The following is a 21569-nucleotide window of genomic DNA, read 5'->3' on the forward strand; positions in this document are numbered from 1 at the left end:
GGACTGGACAGAGGAGAGAGGGAGGGAGGTCAGATGCGAGGAGTGTGACTGGGTGGGGGGAGGGGGTGCCGTGTATGATGATGAATTGGACAGAGAGGAAAAAGGGGAGGGTAACTCTGCGGAAGACCCCCAGGTCCCAGCTTGGAGGGGTGGGCCATCAACTGCTGTGGAGCATGGCCTGTGGGTTTGGAAAGGGAAACTGTTTACGTAGGCTCCAGCTTGTGGCCGGCCCAGCAGGCTGCCTGCAGGTTTACAGCTGAACATTACTGTCGTGGCACTCTCCACTCTGGAGGAGCCAACAGGAGGGAACGGCCAGGGACGTTTCCGCCAGCCCAGAGGTTCTGGCGCCGCCCTTGAGTGATTTCAAATTGGCAAGAGTGGTCTGATGATTTTCCACAGGCCAGCTCAATCTTCCATGCTCATGGACCCAAAATTTAGCATCTGTACTGAGTCCAAAATTCCTCTTAGGGACTCTGATAAGCCCTTTCAAACCAGCTGAAGACTTAGCACTGTATCCACTTTCAAGTGTGAACAAGGCCTTGAGTTGTCCAGCCCCTAAACCTGAAACTTAACTGTCTGTTTTCAGTAGGTTCTTCTTCAAGCACCTAAGCTGGTCTTGGCTCATACGGAAAAGAAGACATTCTTGAGCCAAGGCATAAGGCTGTGGAATTCTGCCCTTGGCACTCAAGCAGAAGCCTTCATTGAGGTATTCAGAACAACCTTAGCTGCATTAATTCTGCCTTGATGGAGTCATCTTTGATTCAAGGCCATCCAGAAATACAACGGACATGGTCCTTTCATGCTTCTTAGCTGCAAGAAAGATATTTTCTTTCTGAAATTTAATCAGTTTTCTTAAACAAAAGGAAAGCCATCTCAACCCATTTCATTTAAAAATGGAAATTTCAAAGAATTTGAAAATAGATTAGCCCATGATGTGATGGATACCACTATTGTTGGTGATGGACAGGGAGGCCTGGCGTGCTGCAATTCATGGGGTTGCAAAGAGTCAGACACGACTGAGCGACTGAACTGAACTGATGCTTGCTTTAGTATCTATTATCAATGCATGAAGCAAAGTTGAATGTTTAGTCTTCCTAAAAGGACAGAAAGTCTATCATTTTTTCCTGGAAATGTTTGTTTTCTAGCTCAGTAATGGAAAAGAGAGGACTGGCCTTAAGCAGAATTGGTTGACATTTAATAATTCTCCTTCGGTTCTGCATCAGTTCTTTGAGGCTAAGCCTTCTTTATGGTCCAACTCGCACATCCGTACATGACTACTGGAAAAACCCATAACTTTGATTATACAGACCTTTGCCAGCAAAGTGTAATGTCTTTGCTTTTTAATATGCTACCTAAGTTTGTCATAGCTTTTTTTTCTTGGAGCGTCTTTTAATTTTGTGGCTGCAGTTACCATCTGCAGTGATTTTGGATCCTAAGAAAATTAAATCTGCCACTGTTTCCACTTTTTGTCCATCTATTGGCCATGAAGTGGTGGGGTTGTCTACCATGATCTTAGGGTTTTGAATGTTGAGCTTTAAGCCAGCTTTTTCACTCTCCTCTTTCACCCTCATCAAGAGGTTCCTTAGTTCCTCTTTGCTTTCTGCCATAAGGGTGGTATCATCTTCCTATCTGAGGTTGTTGATATTTCTCCCAGTAATCTTGATTCCAGCTTGTGATGGCATTTATTATGATGGACTCTGCATAAAAGTTAAAAAAGCAAGGTGACAATATACAGCCTTGACATACTTCTTGCCCAACTCTGAACCAGTTGGTTCCACCATTTGGATGCCACCATTAGGATGGGAATTACCTGAAAGCTCTGGGTGCAAGTGACAGAGATAAGATTTAAACCATCTTGAGACAAAAAGGGAATTTATTGGCTCTACTGGGAAGTTTGAGGACTGGGTATCCCTGAGCTTTTCTGGGTTTGGGGTACAAACAATGCCTTTGAAGGCTCAGGCTCTCTCTTTCCCTCTCTGAAACCTGATTTCTTCTATGCTGGATTTTTCTTGGGTAGTATTGCTCCACATTTGGGCAAGGACAGCTTCCGGCTGCTTCAGGCCTCCATCACTCTTAATGCTTAGTTATTAGGCTCAGGCTGGTTTAGTAGCTGAGAGATGGGGAGGAATGATCAGATGCGGATGCAGTTTGGATGTCCAAGAGCAGGGGGAGGCGAGCGGAGGAGGATGTTTGACTCAGGAAGGCCAGTCAGAGCCCTTTCCAGTGACTGATACCAAACTTTGATTCCCTGATCCATCATTAACACATTACCTTATCATAATGCTCCCGTACTGTTGGAGGGAATGTAAATTGATGTGGCCGCTCTGGAAAACAGTATGGATGTTCCTTTTAAAAATGAAAAATAAAGTGGTATATGATCCAGCAATCCCACTCTTGGGCATATATCTGAAGAAAATTCTAATTCAAAAAGATATATGCACCCCAGTGTTCGCAGCAGCACTGTTTACAATAGCCAAGACCTGGAAGCAACCAAGTGCCCATCAGCAGACAACTGGTTTAAGAAGATGTGTATATACATATAAATATGTATATATGTGTGTATAAACACATATATACACAAACACACAGACAATGGAACATTACTCAGCCTAAAAAAGAATTAAACTACATCAATGGGCCTAGAGAATACCATACTAGGTGAAGTGAGGCAGAAAAAGATAACTATTATTTAATATCACTTATATGTGGAATCTAAAAAATAATAAAAATAAATTTATATACAAAACAGTAGCTGACTTACAGACATAGAAAGTAAACATGGTTAGCAAAGGGTAAAGAGAGGGGAGGGATAAAATAGTATAGAATTAATAGGTGCACACTACTATACATAAAACGGATGAGTGACATGGCTTTACTGGATAGCACAGGGACTTATATTCAATGCCTTGTAATAATCTATAACGGAAAATAATCTGAAAAAAATATTTGTAACTGAATCATTTTGTTGTACACCTGAAACAGCACAATATCCCAAATCAACTACACTTCAATTAAAAAGCACCATTCCGTTTTCAACACTCTTAACCCTCTGCTCCTCCCCCTGTCTCCCATGTGGCTATCAGACACGGACATCCTCCTGCTCATGCGGCCTCCTCTATACCCGCGCTGTGAGGGAAGCAGACCTGTGCTTAAGGCAGAAGAAACCATGCGGTGCAAGAAAGTGGCCGCCCCAGAGGAGGCGAGGGTTCTGTTTCCATAAGAGGCGTCCGCTGCTGGGATCCCAGAACGACAGACTTCCGTGCAAGGGTAGAAGCTGGCCAGTGCATTAATGGATTCTCCCCAGCCCCTGCCCACGAGGGCGCAATCTGATCTTCGCGTAGTGAATGTGAGTCTTGGATAACTATCTTCTTCACGTGCCCTGATTCTCCAGCAAAGCTCAGGTTCATCCCCTGTGGAAGTGGGCAAATCAGACGGTTTTGTCTAGAGTCATCATCCCGATACCTTGTCTCATTCCTATCCACTTTGAGAATGTGTTTAGTTATTTATTTTATTTTTGGCTGCGCTTGGTCTTCAGTGCTGCACGCGGGCCTCCTCTGCTGGCGGTGTGTGTGTTTGGGGGGGGTGGGGGCAGCGGGGGTTGGGGGGGTGGTGGTTCTCTTTGCAGTGGCTTGCTGCAGAGCTCAGCCTCCATGGCACAGGCGCTTCCGTAGTTGCGCGCAAGGACTTAGGCGTTTTGGCACTCGGATTTCCTTGCCCTGCGGCATGTGGCATCTTCCCAGACCAGGGATCAAGCTGATGTCCCCTGGATTGCAAGGCAGATTCTTAACCCCTGGACCACCCAGGGAGGCCCTTATCTACTTTTTGATATGAACCAGGAATACGATAGTAGATGGCTGTCTTTGATCATGATCTTAGTATTTTATGTTTTAATCTTGGAGACAGCAACAGAAGGTACTATCTCCATTATCTAGTAAGAGTTTGCTTTTGTTTTCGTTGTTTTGCTGAATGCCCAGACATAGAAAATAAAGACTATATTTTCAAATCTTCTTGACAGCTAGGTGTGACCATGTAGGTTTTGGTCTCTGGGGTTCGAATGGAACTTGGGTGGGCACCTTCTGAGTCATATTCTCCCCTTCTCCTATTCTGTAGGCTGGAATGTAGACACTGTGAAGCTTCATTTTGAGTGACTCAGATGAGGGCAAAGTCTTAATGATGACCACACAGCAGGAAAAAAGGAACCTGGGGGGCCAACTCTGTGTAGCCCTATGACAGCTGTTGGTCCTGGCAATCTCCCAGAGCAGAACCACCTCATCACAAGGATGGGAGAAAGAAATAAATGTGAAAGAAAGATCATCTTTTATCTTGCTCAAGCCGCTGTTATTTTGGATTCCTGTCACATGTGCTAAGCCTGTATCCTAACTAAAACAGTGAACCAAGAGCTTTTATAGAAACGTTTGGATCAAGTAATCCAGAAAGCGCAGCAGTGAGAATTGGGTTAAAGTCTAAGAGAGCTTAGATTATCTTAAATAATTACTTTCTTGATGTTCAGGGGTGGGGTGGGGTGGGAATGTAGCTTAAAAAAATAGAAAGTGATAAAAAATAATTGGACAACCCAAGAGCATGGCACTTATCATGCATTATGGAAATAAGAGACTTGGGAAATTTTTGGATTAGAAGGAGTGGAAAAGTTCACTTGGTCTCATCACTTGGCCCAATCACTTTGTTTTAGAGCTGGGTTTCTCAGTTTTAACACTATATTGATATTTTGGGCTAGATAATTTGTTGTTGCTGGGGCCTGTTCTGTGTATTACAGTTGACTGGCAGCAATCTACCAGCCTTATCCACTGGATACCAGCAGTGAATGTCCATCTCCACCCCACCCCATGCCATCATGACTATTAAAAGCCAAAAGGCCCCCTGGGCAAGGGGTTGCCAAATTTGCCCCTAAATGAAAGCACTGTTGCAGAGATCAAAAAGTTGTGACCCAGCCAACTAGAGTTAGATTCCTTCTATATGCTGCTCTACTAGCACCTTTGAAATGTGCCAGTTACTTATAATACTGATTTAAAACTTCAGAAAAACACAAAAAGAAAGGTACTGCAAAATAAAAAAAAAAGGAATAATAGCAGTAGCTGATTTTTATGAAAGCCAAGCTTCTTAGGCATCTTCTTAAACTTCATGAAAACTCTAGGATTTCCCTATTTAAAAGTTGAGAAAACCGAACACCATAGATTCCAAATAAACTTACACGAAGTGACCATCTGAGAAGCTGAAGATCTCGTGTTTGGACCTGGCTTCAAACCCATACTCTTAATACTTGCACATAAAGGGAATGATGAGCAAAGCATTTTGTCACGTTGAATCATTTTATCAAGTTATCAAGAGTAACGTAAATATCTATGTCTGGATAGATTCACATTTTCCTTAATAAACTTACATATTTCTTTCATTCAATAAAACCAGTTATATTCAATTGAACACCAACTATACGCATAACATTGAAGGATTAAAAGATGAAAAGGTGAAAAAATAGTCTACATTTATTGTCAGATCTGGAGAAGGAAATGGCAACCCACTTCAGTATTCTTGCCTAGAGAATCCCATGGACAGAGGAGCCTGGTGGGCTGCCGTCTATACTGAAGTGACTTAGCAGCAGCAGCAGCAGCATTGTCAGATTCTGGTGAAATTTTGCATGTATTAATTCCTTGAATGAATTCCTCGATTCCTTGCAATAATGCTAGGGTATTGGTTTTATGGTTATGATCATCTCATAGATGGAAGTGGAGGCATCAGAGGTTTAAGTAAATTGCTGAAGCTCACAGAAACCAGCAACTAGCAGAACAATATGTTAAATCCAGGCATTCTGACTCTCTACTTGTTTCCAAGGCTGCCATGACCAAGAACCGCAAATAGCGTGGCTTAAAACAAAATGAAGTTGATTGTCTCCCTGCTCTGGAGGCCAGAAGTCAGGTGTCAGCAGAGACGTGTTCCCTCTGAAGCCAATAGCAGGGTCCCTCCTTACCTCCCTCCAGCTCCTGGTGAATTCTGGCAATCCTTGGCGTTCTTCACTCCTAGCTGCTTCACACTCCAGTCTCTGCCTTCTTCGTCACACTTCTCCTCCTCCCTGTGTGTTTCTGTCTTACCAGGCTATCTTCTTGTAGGAAGACTGGCTATACTGGATCACGCGTGCATGTGTGCGGAGTTCCTCAGTCGTGTCTCTTTGTGAACCCATGGACTATAGCCCACCAGGTTCCTCTGTCCTTGGGATTTTCCTGGCAAAAATATTGGAGTGGGATACCATTTCCTACTCAAGGGGATTTTCCTAACCCAGGAATTGAACTTGCATCTCTTGCCTCCCCCACATTGGCAGCTGAGTTCTTTACCATTAGCACCACCTGAGAAGCCCATATTGGATTATGGCACCACCCAATTCCTTGCACTTCCCAGGTGGCTCAGTGGGTAAAGAACCTGCCTGCCAGTGCAAGAGACGCGAGAGACGTGGGTTCAGTCCCTGGGTCAGGACGATCGCCTGGAGCAGGGGATGGCTACCCACTCCAGTGTTCTTGCCTGGAGAATCCCATGGACAGATGAGCCTGGTGGGCTACAGTCCACAGGGTTGCAAAGAGTCAGACATGACTGATCAACTGAACCCAACGCATAGCACCACCCTATTCCTTATTGTAACTGATTATATCTGCAGTGACCCCATGGACAAATAAGGTCATATTGCAGGTGTCGGGGGTTAGGACTTCAATACAGTCTCTTTCGGGAGACACAATTCAACCCATAACGACTCTTAACCACCAAGCCATAGTGTCTTTTCTTTTTAAAATCTCATTTGTTTGTTTATGTAGCTGTTCTGGGTCTCAGCTGTGGCATGCGGAATCTTTAGTTGCGCCATGTGAACACTTAGTTGTGGCGTGTGGGATCTAGTTCCCTGATCAGGAATTGAACCCAGGCCCCCTGCATTGGGAGCATGGAACCTTAGCCACTGGACCACTGGGAAAGTCCCATCATGGTGACTTCTTGTAAGAGAGATGCAACCTTTGTCTCTGGAAGCTTATAGGAACATAGGAAATAAGGTGTGTGGACAAGCAACAGCAACCATACAGACTAGAATCATCCAATCAGTGTCACAAAAGATAATAAAACAACATTGAGCCATGGAAATTCTGAGAAGGTGAACAGATTTAACTGAGGCTGGGGAAGGGGGTGCAATGGATAGGCCATCGCCAGGAGGGGTCCCTGGACAGATGAGGGGAGGTCTAAGGACAGACAGTACTGCATACAAAAAATGCTGAGCAAACTCAGGGCTTCTTCCTAGAATGAGATGCTACCGAACTATCCACCAAGTCTACAAAGCAGGATACAGTGGGCCATAGAATCACAGCTTTTCAAATCAGAACTTGAGCAGATCACCCAGCCCAGCTTTCTCCTTTAAGAAGATGACAGTATTGCACAGCTGGGCTGACTGAAGCCAAGAGGGCTTAAGTGGCTTGCTTTTATTGGCCGGTGATGGAGAGTGGTGAACTGGGACCCAGTTTTTCTATCTTCTCCTTGCAGCTTTCTATTTTTTTTTCTATATTACAAAAAGCTAGAAAAATAGAGAGGTATGGTGAGGTGCTGAATGCCAGGCTGAGTCACCAAATTGAGTCACAAGTGACAGACTTTCCATGCAGTGACTTCATTTCCAGAGGTTTGCCGGTGGACCAGGGGCGAATGAGAAATGGGACGGACGGGAAAAGGGAGGGGCTCCTGGCGGTTCAGGATGGTGAGATCAAGGGGACTTGAGCTGTCGCTGGGCAGTGAGAGGAAGCAGGTAGAGGAAAGAGCACCTTCAGACATGAGACAGAAACTCCTGAGTGTTTGGATGAGTTTGGACAGGAGGCCAGTTTTGAGAGTTGGAGTCCTGAGATAATCGAGTGCCACTGATAGAAATGGAAGGTTTGGGGGGCGACAGAGGGTGATCAACCATCCCCGTTTGCCTGGAATGGAGGGGTTTCCCGGAAGCCAGGATTTCATTTCTAAGACCAAGACTTCTGCTGCTGCTCTGCTGCGCTCCGTTGTGTCCAACTCTTTGTGACTCCGTGGACTGTAGCCTGCCAGGCCTCTCTGTCCATGACATTTTCCAGACAAGAATACTGGAGTGCGTTGTCATTTCCTACTCAAGGGGATCTTCCTGACCCAGGGTTCGAACTTGTGTTTCTTGTGTCTTCTGCATTGTAGGCAGATTCTTTACCACTGAGCCACCTGGGAATCTCAAGACCAAGACATTGCCAGTCAAAAGTTCCTAGATGAGTTGGTCACTCTAAAGGAGAAACAGGTTTTGCTTTTATAAAATTAAAACTTCATATTTTATCTAAATGTATTAGACTTTCAGTCATGTCTGACTCTGCTACCCCCATGGATTATAGCTCACCAGGCTCCTCTGTCCATGGAATTCTCCAGGCAAGAATACTGGAGTGGGTTGCCATTCTCTCTAAATATACCAGTAAATTAATTATTAAATTTAAATGACTACTAAAAGTTGTATCAGGGCTAGTTAACACAAGATTTAGATTTAGAAAGTCTAAAAGTAGGACAATTATCTCAACAATACCTTTTAGATCTAAAATTCTATGAATCTAATGACTGATGCTGGGAGGGATTGGGGGCAGGAGGAGAAGGGGACGACAGAGGATGAGATGGCTGGATGGCATCACGGACTCGATGGACATGAGTCTGAGTGAACTCTGGGAGTTGGTGATGGACAGGGAGGGAGGCCTGGCGTGCTGCAATTGATGGGGTCGCAAATAGTCAGACACAACTGAGCGACTGAACTGAACTGAACTGAACTGAACTGATGAGTCCAGCCAAAATCACCTTAACCAGTCCTTAACTAATTAATCATATGTTCCATGTGGAAATCATATGTACTTGTGAAAGCCACAAGGAAAGTGTTCATTTTGGAAACCAATATATTGATAGCCTCCTGCCTTGTGTATTTCACAATCAGAAAGTTCTGTAAAACCACAGGGTTCCCTTTGCTTGGGTATAAAAAAATGCAAGGATTTTTTTTTTTTTTTTACTTGAAGTATAGTTGATTTTCAATGTTGTGATAGTTTCAGATGCGAAAAGGGATTCAGAATATATATGCATTTATTCTTTTTCAGAATCTTTTCTATTATAGGTGATCACAAGATATTGAGTATAGTATATGGTGCTATACAGTAGTTCCTTGTTTATGTTATATATAATAATGTGTATCTCTTAATCCCAAACTCCTAAATTTAACCCCCTCCTTTCTCCTTTGGTAGTGAGTCTATTTATGTTTGGCAAATAAGTTCATTTGTATCCTTTTGGGATAACACTTTTCTCCCTTTGTTTGGGGAAGGGTCTTGATCTCTGGGTTGTTCCCATCAATTCCACCCTGAGGGTATCATTAATGGTGCTCTCAGTATTTGCCTGCTAAATGACTTGAGTCATCAGCTCCCGTTTCACATGGGGGCCTCAAAGGTATGTTGGAAGAGCTCCGGATTTCCCAGGCTCTTCCTGAATCTTATTTTAGACAGTAAGAAGCAATTTTTCAGTGCAGTGCACGTGAAATTAAGCATGCAACTGCTATTATTAATGGGACTTATACATCTCATTTCCCCCCTACACAGTAACATATACATACGTGGGAGGCTGAGGCTGTGCTATAGTTGTTCTACCAGGATTTTATAATCTGTTATCTGTCCCTTGAGATAAATGCAGTTCATTTTCTCATGGAAGGAAAACTGAGCCTTGGTCTCTGACCTCTCTAAGTACTTGCTCCCAAGAATCTCTTTCTGGTGGTATTTGAGTAGTGTTTTATTTTATTTTATTTTTAAAATACATCTCCTTTTCATTGGAACATGCTGAAAAATAGATACAGTCCTTTCTTTTGTGATGTTGTGAATTCAGTACCAAATTCTGCACATCACCTCAGCACATGAGGACTACATGGCCTCTGTTTATTTATAAGTTGCCATGTTTTGTGACAAGAAAAGCTCTCCCATGTTGCTTTTGTGCGATGCCTCAGTGGTCAGGGGAGATACCTGTTCTCTGAGAGGTTAAATAGTTTTGGTCTTTGATGCTTGAATTTTGACTAGAAAAAAATTTTTGACTTAAATTTAAAAAAACAACAACAAACTGGGACTGGAAACTATTAGTGGCCTGGTAAATATTTCTAGTGACCTCATCTGCTCTCACCCTACCTTGGTTGGTCTAGTTTGGTGCAGTTTGCGAGTTTAGTGGAAAACCTGGATCAGTTATAGTAGACGAGTGAAATGGGATAAACAAGAGAAGAGTGAAGAGGTGGCAGCTCTCAAGAGCAGAAGCCAGTGAAATAATTTGGCATAAATGGCCTGGCATGATGGTACCACCTGTGATTTAGAAAGGAGGCTTACTTCTGTCCTGTTGAGCACTTTGTGAGTTTCTCTTGGCAAAATTATTGATTGCGGCTCAAAGCCTACAGGTGAAAGCCATTACTTAAACTATGAACTTCAGTAACTCTTCCAGCTTAATCATCTGGGCAGGCTTAGCTACCAGATCTTTCTGCTGGGAGCAGATCCACCATCCAGAAGGCCAGTGTCGTTATTAACACTGCTCACAGTGAAGTTCTTTTGTTTTGTCTTCTCCGTGTTCCAAACTGACAGTAAGTGTAACTGACATCAGCTTAGGAAATAGGAAAAAGATGTAGAACCAAAGCAGATACTTCTTTCCAATCCAAACGGGCTCTAAAATCTCTTAAGGTGTTTAGTTGTCACAATTCTCCCCCCACTTCCAAAGGAATTTTTTTTATCTTCGAAGTTTCTTTTTTCTTTTTTTCTGACGAATTTAAACTTGGAAATACGCTCCACCATGGAGTGAAAACCACCGAAGTCTCTCCAGCTGCTCAGGATGGTTTTGCAGCCATTCAATTAAGTCTCTTCCAGCCTTGAAAAGCTGCCTGATTTGGGGCTGGGTTTGCATGCCACCCCGTTTTGTATTTTCTGTGTCACTTTTAGCAGACATGTGGCTCATGGCATAGAGCTGTATACCGTGTCTCCCACATCACGCCGGTACTCTGTATGCACAAACCCCTTATCTTCTGTGGCATAAACTCCACCAGTGCCTCTGCCAGAGATGAGCGGGCAGGAGCCAAAGCAAAGAGGGAACAAATCCACCTGTCACACTGCTCCTGCCACTCTCCCGCATGTCGACAGCATCTCGGTCATTTCGAAAGCCCTTCGTACAGAAAACCATTTGTTTCTTATAAATGCATATTTAGATGTAGGGGAAAGTAACATCTATTTTCAAAAAAAAAAAAAAAAAATCAAGGAGTAGCATATTCCCTGTTGTCCTACCATGCAGGCAACAGCTGCGGAGAAAATAGAATATTTTAAATAAGTTAGCAAAACAGCAGCCCCCTGGGGACCCTGGCTCCGCCTTAAGTATGTTAAACAAAGCACCTTAAAAGGGCTGAGTTCTATATACATGTAAGTTATTTAATTCCCAAGGACACTCTTCTCCACATCGAGAATGTGTGCCTGTGTGTATTTTTTTTTCTTTCTTGGAGAACTTTTCTTTATGGAAGGTTTGTGTGCCGGTTCAGCGGAAATTATACAGCATCTTTTCTTCAAACAGAGCTGCATTAATGTGCCAATGCCCTTTCTTTAATGCACTTTAAAATTCTGACGCGCCTTTTAAAAAGTATGAGTTGTGTTGGGAAAGTCTAATCACCGTTCTGCATGAACGGAAATGTGCTATTTTTGCAAGGGGAGTGCTGGGAGTCGGGTTTGTAGCAGAAGGGTGTCTCTATAGTACAGATGTCCGAAGACACTGGTGCGTTTTGTTGCCCAAATCAACCCGCTAGAAATGTTACTTCTGCCAAAATTAGTCAGAGGAACTTCAACTCATCATCATTTGAGCAATTTGGGACCGAGCAACTCTGAAGACTGCAGGGAATATTTAGAATTCATTCTGCAGAAACTCAGCTTGGAGGGCAAACTTTCTTTTGCACTCCGGAGCGTGCATCTATTCCGCAAGATTATGTTGTGTGCCTGTAATGACTTCATACAGATTTTTTAGAAGTCTCTTGGGAGCCTATCGTTTTGGTTTGCTGATCTAATCCATTTTCCTTTCTTCTCTCTCCCACCCCCCCCTTCTCTCTCTGGCCGCCTCTCTTTGGCTCTTTTCCCATTCCAATCAGCATGTCCTTTTGAAAAATGTTTTGTGGAGGTTGAAGTTCCAAGGACATCACTTTCCCTCTTTGAATAAAATGTGCCCTCTTGTTTGAATGCAAACTGCCTGTGCCCTGACTGGAACATCAAAAAAATAAAAAAATAAAAAAACGGGAAATAGACCCAGTGCACTCAGGCAAAATTGGTGTGTAAGTCTCTTGGAAATGTCTAGTAACAGGTGCAGTCAGATAGGCTGGCAAAACATTCTGGTTTCATAACAATTACTAATAAGAAAATAAACGTTAGGTATGCATTATTTAAAATATTTTGTGGGTTTTTTTCTACTAAACAAAACCCCAAATTGATCCGGTAAACAATTCTATAGCGTTCAAAACCATAATAATAATAAAAAAAGAAGCCATCCGACTCCATCTCTCTGAGTTTAAGCTCTCTTCTTTCTATTTTAGTGAAATTTGCATGTAGATGTTTGTTCCTACAGAAAGAAAATACATGCAGTTTTTTAACCACATCTTTGAAAATCCATGTTATCCATCATGTCGGTAGGAGATTCTTAGAACTGTGGCTTTGATGATTATACAACCATATTTATTACATGCCTTCCATATCCTCAAGGAATGTCAGTTGTCATAAACCAGTAGGCATGCATACGTATTTCCCTTTTTAGTAAAAGGAAATGTTTGCCAATTATTTAGAGATTTTTGGGTTTCTATGAATAAGGGTTCTAGACAGTCTCAGGACTGACTCAAATGCACTTTGGTAAGAAAAGCTGCTTGCTGTTTTTGGAGATTTCAAAAACAAAGCATTAAGAAATTCGGACTTAATTTGCCTGCATGCCGTCAGAAACATACCTATGTATGTGGAAATATGATCATTTCACATTGTTTGCTGTCTGTGCTATTTTGGGTAGAATCTGCAAAGAAAAGGAAATAATTTCCTCTCATAACCAACAGAAGAGCATACTATATATCAGCATCTAGTAACTTTTTACTGTTAGACTTTGGATTTCTGCATACTTCTTGGTGTCCAAGTTTTACAGCATCCAAAGCCAAAACATCAGGTTTTGCATAAAAGAGGGGATGGCCGTGTTATTGTTGTCGTTGTTTTAGTCGCTGAGTTGTATCCAACTCTTTGTGACTCCATGGACTATAGCCTGCCAGGCTCCTCCGTTCATGGGATTTCCCAGGCAAGAATACTGGAGTGGGTTGCCATTTCCTTCTCCAGGGGGGTCATGTTATAGAGATCGTTCATAAATTGAAACCAATAGAATCAGGGGGGATGTAGAGTATAACGATTTGAAATATATCAGGAGAGTAGGGTGGGAAGGAAGAAGCACAGGAAAGCCAAAAGCAGGGGGCAAGGAGAAAATCGATCCACTTCAGCAAAAATGTTTAAGAGCCTTAAATTCTAAGGAATGTATCGAATTCACTGCACAGCAACGTGAAGAAGTATTTGCGGGAATGGAGCTCTAATTTGACACACTCTACAGGATTTCTAGGGATTAAGGTTGAGAAAACTTGAACACAACATGGGTCTAGGTATTATCAATGCACTAAAATAAGAAAATGACTCCAGGTGAGGGGAAACAATCAATTCTGACCCCACTTTGAGAGAGAGAGGAGGAAGACGAAACAATGGCTTCAATTCTTTCTGTTCATAAAAGCTCTCATCCCTCCCAAATGTCCATATGTGATTTCAATTCTGAGAAGCTCGGGCTGTGGTAAGCCAGCCACATTAAGCAGGGGACGGAGAACAAACTCCCTTTAGGCCAGTCACCTGTGAGGCTGGGTGATAAAACAAAAAAAAATTACTTTCCTTTCAGAACATGCTAGTAACTTCAAAGCATCAAGGACTAAAAGTGTTGCAGAGTCCCTGTGTGTGTGTGTGTGTGTGTGTGTGTGTGTGTGTGTGAGAGAGAGAGAGAGAGAGAGAGAGAGAGAGAGAGAGGAGAGAGAGAGGGAGAGAGAGAGGGAGGGAGAGAGAGAGAGACCATGAAACGGATGACTAGGAGAAAGAAGAGAGTGAAGAAAGTTGTTATGAATGAAATTGAAGAAAGAGTTCCCTTAGGAGCATCTATATATTCACATATTAAGGAACATACGTAAAACTATATAAATGGAACCTAAGTATTTCCAGCCGTGTAATTAAACACACACACACACACTGTGTATACATGTGTACGTATGCTTGTGAGTGCATTTTATTCTTTGTGTTATTGTTTCTTGGTAAGAAAAAGGGAACAAGTGCTGTTTCACCAGTGATATCATCATATGTGCAGCCCCTGGCCCCAAGCCTCCTGACTCCACCAATTAGCCCTATTTAGCTTTTCATTACCCCCACTGCTTGACCAGCTTCCATGCATAATAGGGTTAATCGTAATGAGATGAAATCTTTTGGTTCTATTCATTGCTTATATAGTATGTCCTCCAGACTCCCTTCTGACGTGAGGGCGCCAGGGAATAACTGCTCATCTGCTCCACTGTGCTCCCTCTGCTGGCTGTCTCTGAGGGGATGGTAAGACCACTGGCTCACACAGAACCAAGGACTACTCTTTGGGAAGATGCACACACACACACACCCCGCCCCCGCCACACACACCCCTAGACAAACAGTACCAGTGAAATGAGAGTTCTGTACTCTTTCGACATTGACCACAGAAGCGCCATCCACATAACATTTTCTACCCAGAATGCCATGGTCTCTGGGGTAAAGCCTGGGGTAGGGGTGGGGACCAGGGGGGCTGGCGGAGGAGATGCCAGCTGTGTTAGAGCCAAGGCTTAGTTAGAAGCATACAGGTCCCATCTAATGAGTTTATTTCATCTCCTTTGCTTGCTGCTATCTGTTAGTTCCTAAAGGGGAGGCAGGGGACGGGGTGCTTTATCCTGTGAGTGTCCCCCAGCATGAAAGCAATTTGGTACAAATAGATTGGTCACATTTCTTTCCACATGTGGAACTGAGCCTGAGACTGGGTCATGGAATTAGTTAAAAGATACCTCCCCTTGTTAGAATCACTGGATTCACGGGAATATATGGTCATTTATACCAAAGGTGTCAAGTGAAAACCACTGAGTTGATTTTTCAAACTGAGTTAGAAAATTTAATAGAAAAAATTTAGGGAGAATTTTGAAAATGTATAATATATAAATTTTTATTTAAAAAGATATTCCATTTAGTAATAAAACTGGTTCAACAGCTACTTAAACTTCTAAGTATATTTTATCTACAAATCTAGACATTAGGAAAAACCAGGCATCTATGGAAGGTTTCCATAAATGGATGGATTACATTAACCTAACATAAAGTGTGTTTTTGTCTTGAAGTTAGGAAAAACTGCCTTTTTCTCTGAGGTACACAAAATAAGTTTTTGCCCTTTGTGAAAGATTAACAGAGTTAAATCTTAGCTTCAGACTTGGAACCATTAGGAGATTGAAAAAACAGAAGAAAAGGAAGGAAGGAAGGAAAGAAAAGCATGGAATAGAAGCATCCTGTCTAATGTATAAATCAGTCTAAATTTTTAATGAAGTTTCCTAATATACTTGATCATATGGCATACAATTTAAATATACACCTCCTTACTCAAGGAGTTTCTTAGAGGGAAAAAAAGCCACAACCAAAAAAGATAAAGATAATTTAAAAAATGAGTCTATAAAAATCTGAATAAATAGGAATTTCTACTTTATTTAATGCCAATCTGCTCCAAATTTTATGTTTGTTATGTGTACTCGAATACATGTCTGGCATCGGCATTTAATGAATTGTTTTGGTGTCGAAATATACTCTCTTGCCATTCAAATTCATGCAGACTCTACTTGTCCTTCAAAAAGGAAAACATCCTGTTTTGGTTAATGGGCTTAAAAAAAAAAACAAAAAACAAAAGTAAATTGTGATAGCAATTAGGTTTTTCAGTGAGCATGCTCAGTGGGGCTTTCCTGGTTGCTAGGCAACCAGCTGAAGGTGTGTGGCAAGAGAGGACCCCAAATGTAAAAGCATAAGCACCTTTGGCATAGGTTTCACCTAGTCTGGAAGCCCAAGCTCATTTATTTAATTAATGGTGGGATATCCTTGGGTCACTCTGATGGCTTCCCTTTTCGCATTTTTGGGGACGGGATTGAGGGTCAGGAAGGGATACAGAATGGAGGATCCAGCAGAATGGGCTCAAGAACCCTAATGAATATTTCCTGAGGAAGCCCTGTGCTTGACTTGGGTTGCAGGTTTGGAGTGTGTGTGTGTGTGTGTGTGTGTGTGTGTGTGTGTGTGTGTGTGACAATTTATTTTCCATCTCGAGGGTCGCAGTTAGCTCTAAACCACTTGGGCTGCCTGGTTGGTACATCCCAGGCACAATTCAAATCCTGCCTCTCATCAGCCTAACCCTGTACATCGGACCTTTATGTCTTTCAGATAAAGCCACTTTCACATCCTCAAGTCAGAGAGCAGAAAACTCCCAGTTAAACCACAGAGTTCCATTAAAAGTTGCCACCCGTATTCAAAAGCCCATTTGTACACCCTGGGATTCTGCCGAAGAAGCACTCACAGGAGTTCAGAGACTGGTGCTATGAAGTAAAAATGAATCAACTTTCAGAAACCACACAGAATGCTCCATCTTTGGTAGGTACAGCTCTGTCTCCATCAGCACCTCTTAAGTAGCAACCCGACCAAGCACCTGGTTCGGTCCACAGTGACAGTTCACTGTCTCTCCGGTGGTAACAATTTAGAGGCATGATGCTAAACAAGATATATACATGATGTCAAATATTGGCTGCACACATCTAAGCCAATCACTTCTAAATAAATTAACCATGGCACTGCCTAATACGATCCACCTGCTTTCTTCCCTCCGTTGTTCCAGACCCTACCTGAACCCCCCTTTGATTAAATGTCAAAAGCTTGCCTTGTGCCTACAGATTTCACTGAAGGCGGATAACAGAAAGGTTCCTCCTGTGACTCCATAAAACTGAAATAAATTCCACTGGCATCTTGTAAATTTTTATTTTCTAGAATGACTGCAGGCCCCATCTGCGGCCCAGCTGTTATTAGAACGGAAAGCGTTGGCCCTTCTGCATTACAAAACAGCATAGAACAGTAATTGCCAGTGGAAGAGATTAAGTGTAGACACTAAAAATGTTTACTCGCAATGAATATGCATAACGATGGGTAGGAAACAGCACTGGAAGATTAAAAAGAGAGAAGGGTTTGTTTACAAGGCTGGGAAAAAAAAAGAGAGTGGAATGTCATTTGGCCCCGAGCCTGAAATAGGAACGAAAAACCTTTGGGCAAGGCATTAGGGAGAAAAACAGATGGTTTGTGAACCTTTTATTAGATAGAAAAATCATTAATCAAGCCCAGGCTGGAAATGGCAGGGTTTTTGGTAGTTCATATTTTAGTTTATTTTTTCTTAAAGTGACAGTATACTTTTTTTTTTTTTTTTTGTCTTTTTGGGACAGCCATCTATGGATCTTATGTCAATAGGCACTGCTTTTGTACAACATTCCACATTAAAGCCAACTTCACGTTAGGTTAGTGTGAGCCCTGATTTGTTATATGGAGAAAATTCCTCCAAAGGGTTTCACATTTCAGCACCTGTTTTGCCTGTATAGCAATTAAAAAAAAAATTACAGCAAGAAGTTTTTTTTTTTTTCATTCATGTTCCATTCCTTTGGTTTTTGAAACTTGGGAAGAAAATAGAGAAGGGGAAACTTTTGCATGTAAGGCCTTGCTGACTAGGTTGATTTATAGCAGTTTATGCAAAGTACATAATAACAATAATTACAACTTGACTCATCTCCTGAGAGGGAGTTCACACCATTTCATTGGAAAAAATCATCAAGAGAGTGGAAGGGTCCCCTTGGAAACTATACTCACCATAAAATTAATATGTGCCCTTTGGGTTGGAAGAGGTTGCATTTTGCTTTTTTAAAAAATAATAGTAGTGAAAATCTCAGGGAAGAACATGTCGTTGAGATTAACAAAATCCTGCAATTAATAGTACAGAGTCCATTATCTGCTGCTAGCCAGTCATCAAACTCTAAGAAGTACCCTATGCTGGAGAATTATTGTTTAAATGAAATACAACATATAACATTCAAACACTCTCATTAGCATACACTGTGTGTATTTATATATACACCTATGTACACAGACACTTGGGTGTGTATTATGTGTTCAAGGCTTGGAATATGATTGCTGTATCAACTTCCGGAGTGGGATGGCAGGGTAGGGCAGTATCAGAATAAAGGTGCCTATAGCCAGACCCAGAATAAATCTTCATATCACAGTCCTGGAGTTTTGCCACGGTCTACCCTGTACTTGGAGCTAGTAGTGCATTTCTATTCGGTTGGCCAAAAAACTCATTCAGATTTTTCTGTGCCATTTTATGGTAAAACCCAAACAAACTTTCTGGCCAATCCTACTTTGGGAAGCTACTCTTCCCCCCGCAGAATCTTTACTCGATTAGCTGCGCTGGGTCTTAGCTGTGGGATGTGAACTCTAGTTTCCCTGAGCAGGGATGGAACCTAGGCCCTCTGCGTTGGTAGCATAGTCTTAGCCACTGCACCTCCAGCGGAGTCACTGGAAAGCTCCTCTTAAGCTTAATTATGAAATGCGCTTTTTCCTGCTCTGTGTGTTTCCTACTGAGTGGGGGCTTGGATGCATCTGGATTGTTATTCTTAGAGCTAAGTATCCTTGATGCAGGAGTCCATGAATGCGTAGTGGGACAATTTCTTTTTAAGGAATGAGAAGGTGCTTAAAAAGTATCTCATTCATGGTTTCACTCTCCTAGTGGAAAGCAGTTTTCAACACCTTATTCACTAGTAAATATCAGCAACTCATAGGGCAAGTCATTCTTTGGCAAAGCCTGCTCATAGATAAGCCACTGGTTTCCTTTCCTTATTTCCCATGAGACGGGTTTTGGAAGTTAAAGCCAGAACGCAGCTGCTACATCATCTAAACTGTCCTGTGACCCTCACCTATCTTCAGTATTAAGGAAAGGAGACCCGGTGAAACGGTCACATGAAAACAAGAAGAACGAGATTCTCAGACTGCGGGTCTCCATGCACACGTCATTGCTGTCTGCCTGCGGTGATCATCCGCTTGACCATCTGAGCTGCGTTTCTTCCCTTTCCTTTGCCACCGGTTTCCTTCATGGACCTGTTTATCTTCGTGCAGGTCGTTTGGTGCTAGTGTCATCGTCAATAGAGAGTGCCAAAGAGAAGTGAGACCAGCAGTGCCCTTCCGCACAGATTTTCAGTCATCACCAACCTACTGCCTCCGCGTCCCGGGCTGACATTACAGAAACAGAAGTTCAAAGACATGGCTGATATCTTCCTTTAAAAACACTTCTACCATGCAGTCAGTGATTTCTGTTTTCTGACATTCTTTTTTAAAAGAGATGCTTAAATCGAAAAAGGTTTCCTGCCATGAAAATGACATTAATATTTCGTAAATCAAGAATGAAGATAATGTTTTGGCTGCTGCAGAGACGTTTACCTTATGTCGTTTATCTAAATGCTTTTCGATTCAAACATGACACAATTTTTGGACTGGCTGTAACCGGAAAAAACAATTCCAAGAACTTTCTTATTTCAGAGCCTGAAATTCTTTAGTATATTCCTCACCAGAATTCACTGTGGAGGATACAGCCTTTCAGCTCATTGAAAAAGACTTCCCAAATAATAAATCGTTCCCCACGATCATTTGTACACACTAAATCAAATAATTTACTAAAGTCAAGACGAGACTTTCAAATGAAAACTGTGTAAACATGTTTGTTAACTTTTGAGTTTTATCCCTGTTACCAGGGATAAAATATTTTCTGTATTGACTTATTAAAGAACTGATATATTTAAAGAATAGATATTTCGTCTAAAGAAGTGAAAAAAGAAAACCTTTATAGATAATAAAGCCCTCTCAAATGAACATCTATCTGCTGGTGGAAATACTAAAATCACACAAGTGATCATGAATTTCAAAGCTTTTCAACCTGTTTGAAAAATGTAAAGACGACTGAGGTATTGGAGGCTGTGCCACAGGGTAAAAATATGATTTTCTGATATTATACACAAACACTGTTGATTTTTTTCTTATGAATTGCTAAAAACAAGCATTTTTATCTCTGACTCTTTATCATATTTTATCTATGATTAATGAAAATTTTTTTCCTTCTAAAACCTTAAGGGTTTTACCAATTGATTTTGACACATTTAGATTTGGGGAAGGAAAACACACTTACAGAGCAGCTATTTCAAAACATCGAGGAGAATAACAGTTGCAAAAAGACAGAAAAAAAAAAAAGGCATTAAGATTCTGCTATAAACCATTCAACAGCAAACGGAAGACTACAATTAAGGCCAAGCTGCTTCTCCAGGGAATGCTGAAGAACAATTTCTTTTCCGACTGTGGATAGGACAGAAGAACTGCCCACAGAGTTCCCAAGTCCTGGACTAATAACTTCCTGCAGGAGATGAGCCCCCTCGAAGCTGTGAGGGGCTGAAGGCGGCTGTGGCTGCCAGAAGGAGGGAGAGGGCTAGGGTCTGGAAAAAGAATGCACCGTGATTTTTGGAGGAAGAGTAGCTAGGATCGCTATGCTTTTGCTGTAGCACGTCATTAATAACAATGATCAAAAGAAAGGGAGATCTTAACAGCTGCATTAAATTATTATGGAAATTGGCATTTTCAAATGGATTCAGGGTGAAACCAAAACAAAAAAGCAGCTATGGATGGGATGGGTTATGTTGGGAGGCCACAGAATAATTCACAGAGGTGGAGGAACTGTGATTGAGCAGATTCTTCTCTTCTTTTGCTTTTCCTTATATTGATAGAATTTACAGGAAAGATGGTCTTCCCCACAGCAACTGAATGAAGAAAGCTGCTTCAACAAGACTGTGTTCTTTGGAAGGCATAGGAGATAGTCAATACTATCTGACTCTTTGCGACCCCATGGACTGTAGCCTACCAGGCTCCTCCCTCCATGGGATTCTCCAGGCAAGAGTACTGGAGTGGGTTGCCATTTCCTTCTCCACGGATCTTCCCGATGCAGGGATCGAACCCAGGTCTCTGGCATTGCAGGCAGATGCTTTAACTTCTGAGCCACTAGGGAAGCCCATAAAACTATGTTAAATATCATTATTAGAAGACCTGGAGGAGAGACTGCAGTAATCTATAACTTTAATTTAGCAATGACTAAATATTGCTAAACTCTAGTTTTGAAATTAAGAATTTTTTCAGGGAAGCAAAAGATTTTGACACAATCTGACTTTGATGTAAATATACAAAAAATAAAGTACATGTGAGGAGCTGCTCTGTCCTATCCCCAAAAAAGGAAAGGATAAGAAAAAGTAATGTGGAGTTGTAGAACATTGGAATCTTTGATTTTCAAGATGTTTTCTAAGTCCTGTACTTTTTCTCTCAAGAATTATTAATCCATTAATCCTT

Source organism: Ovis aries, chromosome 23, assembly GCF_016772045.2.
Source record: "Ovis aries strain OAR_USU_Benz2616 breed Rambouillet chromosome 23, ARS-UI_Ramb_v3.0, whole genome shotgun sequence".
NCBI classification, from domain to species: domain Eukaryota; kingdom Metazoa; phylum Chordata; class Mammalia; order Artiodactyla; family Bovidae; genus Ovis; species Ovis aries.